Source organism: Carcharodon carcharias, chromosome 21 (assembly GCF_017639515.1).
Source record: "Carcharodon carcharias isolate sCarCar2 chromosome 21, sCarCar2.pri, whole genome shotgun sequence".
In the NCBI taxonomy this organism is placed as follows: domain Eukaryota; kingdom Metazoa; phylum Chordata; class Chondrichthyes; order Lamniformes; family Lamnidae; genus Carcharodon; species Carcharodon carcharias.
The window spans coordinates 66,169,850-66,177,090 of NC_054487.1; positions in this window are offsets into that span (position 1 = coordinate 66,169,850).

Here is a 7,241-nt window from a genome sequence, read left to right on the forward strand (position 1 = left end):
AGGTTCTTGACAAAGAATCTGAAATTGTGGAGCTGCAACATTCCACACTGAACATGTAAATTCCTTATCTAGTGTAAATATTATGTTGTCTTGAAAAATATGTACTTGTAAATATATGTATAGCTGAGTTAAAGGGGGAGGAATTTTGCAATTATGGTTTTATTTAGTGTGTAATGTACCTTTAAGATTAATACTTGTTAAGATCTTACAATCTGTAGTAACCAATAGGAGAGTAGTTCAGGCTACCTCAGCAGTCAGTGTAGAGTTGGAGTTGGAGCTGGAGTTGAAAGCACACATGCAGCAGAATTTACGTTCCTGCTGTCATCAATGGGATTTATAATGGCTCGCTGCATTTTACGGCCTCAGCCCCATCGCCACCAAAACGGGGCTGTAAAATTCTGCCCATGTAGTTGCTGTTGATTATATTGTAAATAAGCTTAATGTTCCCACCCAAGAAGTGTTTGCAGAACAACTCTATCACAAAAAGCACAACTCAGCCACCTTGCAAGGAAAGTTGAAAAATCCTGGAACAGTGGAGAATTTTGGCACCTGAAACTTATTCCTCTGCTACAGATACATCATTTAAGGGAAATTTATTTAAATGTAAAAGCATATACAATTGACTTTTTATTCAATTTACTAGCACCCTCAGCTAGTTAAATCACTTACATTCGGCTTTTCTTTACCTCAAGAGTGCATCATATACGTTAAATTATGGCCCATTCACCTATCTCTGACACAAGCTGCTGCAACCATTTAATCCATATTCTCAAATTTAGGACCGTCCCTGTGACTTGGTGGTACTAGCACAGAGATGCCACAATGACAGTAGAAGACGAAGGGTAGAAAGCAAAACCTAATTGTTAGATTTAGAACAAGTTTCATACCCAGCATTTTCCTGAGCCATTTCATTGCTTCTGACAAACATAGAAGACACAAAATTCTTAAATGGATCCTGTGGTCCCACAAGGACTTTTACGTTGGAATTCTTTGATGTTTGATGCACTACTATTTAAGAATGCAAGCAAATAAATTTGGGGCAGATTTTCACTTCCACTATAAACTCAATGGAACAAAAATTGGGTGGGCTGTACAAAGGGTGAATGATCCTGTCTGCCAGGTCACTGCCCAGTGGGTGAAAATGAAAATCTGCTCTCTTGTGGCTAGTGGACAATTGCAGTTTGTGATGGTAAATGTTTACTACCATGCAAAATGTTGAAAAATGTTCAGGTTTAAAACCACATTAACATAGAATATTAGAAACTTCACAATATAATTTTATATATAGTATGCTGCATCTACTTAGCTAAAAAAAAGGAAATTTATTGTTCATGCTCGACAATAAACTTCAACTTTTACAATGTGGAAGTCAGTATTCTCACTTACAATTGTGAGCCAATGTTGCCCAAATATAATAATTTGCAACCATCATATATTTCTTTCAATATGAAGCATTTATCAAACATGCCAATAAATATCAGAGGATGTCACAGCGAAGGATTGGTTTCTGGTTTGTGTTTATATCTATCTGTTTAAACTTAACTTAGATAAAGAGAAATTTAATCAATCACCTAAATTTTTGATATCATCCAAGTTAAAAAAACATTGATCACAGGCATCAAAATGGATGTCATGAAGCAACTCATGAAGGAAAGGTGGCTTATTATACCTGCCCTCCCAACGTTTAATCATCTACCCAGGAACAGCTCAGCACCAAGTGGAGCATGAATCCTGAAACTGCTGGACACTTCTTCCTTTTGTTGGGAGTCATGGTTTGGGTATCCATCTGGTTATAGGGTACTAGCCTAGGGTGTTATTATGCTAGGAAGAAAATCAATCATAATGCAAAAAAATTTTATTGTTTATGGTCAAAAATAGAAGGTTGATAACCTTGTAAATCATTTTTCTTTAACACCTCCAACTAGTCTGTTGACGCACACCTTTATCTAAATATTAATCTCCACTTGGTCTAACTTCAACATCTAGATGTCGGGGAACCTTTTATTTGCGGTCAAAAAGTAGTCTAAGTTATACATCTAGGGTCAACATTGTATTCAAGACACTTGTGTAACAAATGCAAGTTGGTAGAGCAAAGCATTACCTGTTATCTTTGGCATTGATGGAGCAATCACTTACTGTTCAGGCATCTTTTTAAAGCTTTAACTGATGCTTTTATATATGGAAACAGGACATTGTTATACAATCCTTCAGTTCAACTCTGATTAGTTACAGGGCCTGGCATACACACTAGCAATTGGATTGCCATAAAGGTGTGATCAGACTACATGTCAACCATGCTAAAGGACAATTATATGTTTTCTGCCTTATTTTTCCAATCAGTTTGAAGCTGTTATCAAATAGACTAACCAAGCATCAAGATTGTGTGAAGGGCAACTAACTATTAAAAGAATCAGGAACAACAATTTTACATCCCTTTTATTGGCAGAATATGGACACTAACAAAATTAAAATTCAGGTGGTTGACTTACTGACAACCTTCATTAATAATGAGGGCTGGGTAAGATGTTCAGTCAATCAAAACAGAGGTTGATTGATTTCTGATATGAAACAAATTAAGGGACATGGGGATCATGCAGATAGGTAGAGTTGAGACAGAAGATCAATCATGGTCATATTAAATGGTGGACAGGCTTGAAGGGCCTCATGTTTCTTATGTTCTAATGAATCTGGGATCTTCCTGGTCTGTGTATCAGTAATATGGTGAATGATGCATTTACCCACTGAACCTTTAGGGTGACAGGACTTAAATGAAGAGAACTTCCAATTTTTCTTTGTTCTTCACAATATTTCCCAACATACTCAGCTGCACATTTAAAAAGGCAGAACCAGGGGAACTTGTAAAATGGCAGGCGACCAATGGATCCATAACAATTCTTCAACTTGTGCTCTGTACCATTGGGATAGGTAGGGAATCTCATTGTCTCCTCTACATTGGAGAGACCAAACGCAAACTGGGCGACCGCTTTGCAGAACACCTGCGGTCTGTCCGCAAGAATGACCCAAACTTACCTGTCACTTGCCATTTTAACACTCCACCCTGCTCTCTTGCCCACATGTCTGTCCTTGGCTTGCTGCATCGTTCCAGTGAAGCCCAACGCAAACTGGAGGAACAACACCTCATCTTCCGACTAGGCACTTTACAGCCTTCTGGACTGAATATTGAATTCAACAACTTTAGGTCTTGACCTCCCTCCTCCATCCCCACCCCCTTTCTGTTTCTTCCTTCCTTTTGTTTTTTCCAATAAATTATATAGATTTTTCTTTTCCCACCTATTTCCATTATTTTTAAATCTTTTATGCTCCCCCCCACCCCCACTAGAGCTATACCTTGAGTGCCCTACCATCCATTCTTAATTAGCACATTCGTTTAGATAATATCACCAACTTCGACACCTATGTGTTCTTTTGTTCTGTTGTCTGTGACATCTTTTGATGATCTGCTTCCATCACTGCTTGTTTGTCCCTACAACCACACTACCCCCCTTCACTTCTCTCCCCCCACCCAAACCCACCCCCCCTTCCCACACACCTTAAACCAGCTTATATTTCACCCCTTCCTTGGATTCACTTAGTTTTGTTGAAGGGTCATGAGGACTCGAAACGTCAACTCTTTTCTTCTCCACCGATGCTGCCAGACCTGCTGAGTTTTTCCAGTTAATTCTGTTTTGTTTAGGGAATCTAATTTTAGAAATAAAATCGAGATGGCAGCATTGCATGATTCCTCTTTGATGGGGAGTGACCATTCATGACTTCCAACATTGTGGGCACAAAAAGTGCGTAAAGTGGAAGCAAACAGCATGTTCCAAAGATCCAGGCTACAGGGTGAGTGCAATAAGCACAAGAGGTGAAGGAGAACAGCTGAAGAGGGAGGGAAAACAGGTAAAAGTGACTTGATAATTAAAACAAAGAAAACAAGAGCAAATAAGCTATAATATAAAAAGTCATAAGCTGCAATCAAAAGCTTTCTTGTTTACAGAAAAGAGCACTATATTATATTCTTTTCACAGTACTTATCATGACATGCCGATGCTTGAAAGCATTTCATCACCACCACTGCGAAAAGCACCTTCTGTCTGCTCTAAGGATGACAGCATTGACAGCATTCATTCATCCACCTTACCACTTTGTTGGTGCCCTTGCTGTTGCCTGTCAGCCAGCCAGCCGATGGCGAGATGGTGCAGTCCAAGGGCAGACCTTCTAGACTCAGAGTTGCTGAAGGTCATCCTCCAAGTCCATCTGCAGTCTCCACCCACTGAATGTCAGCAGCCTTACACCAGACATGCTGCAGCCATTGGGTACCACTGCTTATTGTATGGTAGCTTTTACTTTTTTCATTGTGACCAAACAGATGCTTGGAAACAGGTTAGAGGAGGTGTGAGACAGTTGGTGAATGGAGCATTGGGTTTTCAGTTATTGATATCACACTGAGACAACTCTTCATGGAGAGCCCAGCCAGAAAGGGGCTGTCTAGATTTCCTCCTCCCTTCCTCCTCCTCCTCCTCCTCATGTTCCTGCTGCTAAGCTACTCATTGTATACCTGGTGGCAAAGGCTATGCCTTTGCAATGGCGAGGTTGTGTAGCACACAATAGGCCACTACCGACCTTGACACCTTCCCTGCTGAGCACAGCAGGGGTCCTCCTGAATGATTCAGGCAGCAGAAGTGTTGTTTCAGCGCACCATGGGTTGCTTTATCATATGGCTTTCATTGAATGCATCACACTTACTGTGTGTGGGCTACATACTGAAGTCATCAGCCATGTCTTCAGCGGATAGCTCTTGTCACCCAGTAGCCACCCTTTGGTTTCCTGTTGTGGCTCAAATGTAGTTGGCACAGCTCACTGACACAGAACGGAAGCATCATGACTGCTGCCAGGATATCAGGCTTTGATCTACATGATTATCTGTCTAGAGTCATACATCAGCTGGAGGGTATAGGGAAGACTTCACATGCAAAGTTTGCAAAATGATGTGCGAGCAGTCAGTTGGACCCTGCTCCATGTGGAAATCTGCATCTCTATGGAAGATGTGTGCATGCCCTGCCTGTTTCTCTCTGGCAAGTGGGAATGAAGTAGTTAACTCACATTGAATCTAGATCCTCAGTCGTTCCCCCCCACCTCCCATTTTGCAACAGTGAATGGCAAACTCCATCATTCTGGAAGGAGTCAGTCAACTAAAAGTTCATTGCCATGGACACATTCACAGTCACTGACAATATAGTTCTTACTCTGCTCTAAGGTAGCAGTTGTGGCTGCATAGGTGGCATATTTCACTGACGATGTCCTTACTGAAGTGCAGGCATCTCACATATTGCTCCTTGCTGAGGCTCAGGTGGGAGAATTGCTTCATGAACACCCTGGGCCAACATGACCTCCTGGTGAGAGCCCTGATCTCAATCCTCCTCCTCCCTCTCCAGTCGGTTATCCTGCTACGTGTGCTCTCTGTTAAATTTCCAAGTCCTGCTGTATTCCACACCTCTGGGAGCAACTGATTTGTGCAGAAGCGTTGAACTCAGCAAAAAACACATTCAGGAGCTGCCATTGAACACCTTATAGACCTTTGCAACTTGAAACTACTACAGAAAACACCGAACACTTTCAGAAGCAACCAGAAAAAGCATTAACCGGCAACAAACCTGTAAATACTTCACGATCCTTTTAAATAGATCTAGCGGGGGAGGGGAGTGGGTGGGTTAAGCTTGCTGCTTAACTCATATTTGGCTGTGTGGGGTTAAGAGAGGGCATTAACTAGAATATTAAGTGTTGTACTTTAGGTGGCATCATGATCTGTCTGCTCTGCGTACTTCCTGTGGATATTCATTGCGTTCACACAAGCACCCTCACCAGTATGGTGTCCAGTACAATTTGTCTCAGAGGTGTGGGCACTTGCATCAGATATAATTTTGGAGATCTGATGGCAGTCGTCATGTCCAAAATACAGGTGCAAACTTTCCCAATCTCTAGTGTTGGCTATCCAATTTTTTGAAGTCATTCGATTTAACTGTTAGCACCCTCTTGTGTTGAACACATGTATATGCCTCACTAACACTTCCAAACAATTGGCTCAAGGCTGCCACACGCAGGGACCATTTCACCAAAGAACAATTGCTGAAATAGTAAATCTTTAATCCTATACCATTCAAATAGATTTATAGGTTGAAAAGATGCAGAACATGCATATGCCCGCTCATTATCTACATTAAAAACAGGGAGTAGGCTAAACAACTTTCTGCTGAAAATATTCCTTTCTCTTTTCTTACAGACTTTCCTCAATTTATGTCTTAATCTTGCTGTCAGGAAAACCACAAGCTTCGGTGGGACTCACTAACCCTGGAATATTTTAGTTTTAATATAAAACCAGCTCAATTCTGTTATCTCATTTTGAGTGTAATCACTTAAAGCAAACAGTAGATTTGGGATTTTCTCTTATTCGGCAGGAGAAAGGAGTGGAAGAGTTGAGAAGAAGCTAAGGATGAGAAATATAAAAAAAGACATGTTTATAGCTTATGAATATTCCTAAAATCAATCTATTATATATTTTACATGTCAGAACACCTGAAATACTTCTCCAGAAGGTGATGTATTTGCATGAAAGCTATAAAATTTGTCTAATATTTTTATTTAACGATGAATGCCGATTTTCCTTTTAATATTTACAGGACATTAACTTATTATGCTACGTTGCGGGAGGGAATATTTCCATGGTATTAAAAATAGTTTTATATTTCAAATATCAGATAGCATATACAGGGCTCTAATTGTAAATTATCCTGCATGGGGGTTTATTTACCAGAATATGAAGATAGCCAACATTTTATAAAAACAGTAGCACATAAAGTAACAAATGGACAGAGACATACAGCCATGATGTATTTTATGAATTGTTGGTTTTGAACTTTGTTTTGCATTGGAAACTAATTTTCACAATTTCTATATTGCAGTCAGCAATAGTTTTCAAAAATTCAGAGACCAGTTCACATGTTTTATAATATAGGCCAGCAGTGCTTAAATTTCCTTATACAGCTTTGCTTAATTTTCCCATTTCCTGATGTTGGAGCTATTTTAGTTGTTCTAAAAGATTGGAGACATCCTTCTAATCAATGCAAATTCTTCTCAGTAGCACAGCAATGCCAGTATAGCTTACTCACTTTGAAAAGATTAAGCAAATAGTTTAACTTTCAGCAGCTGGGATTTCAGAAACTGGTTACTTATTTCAGAAAATG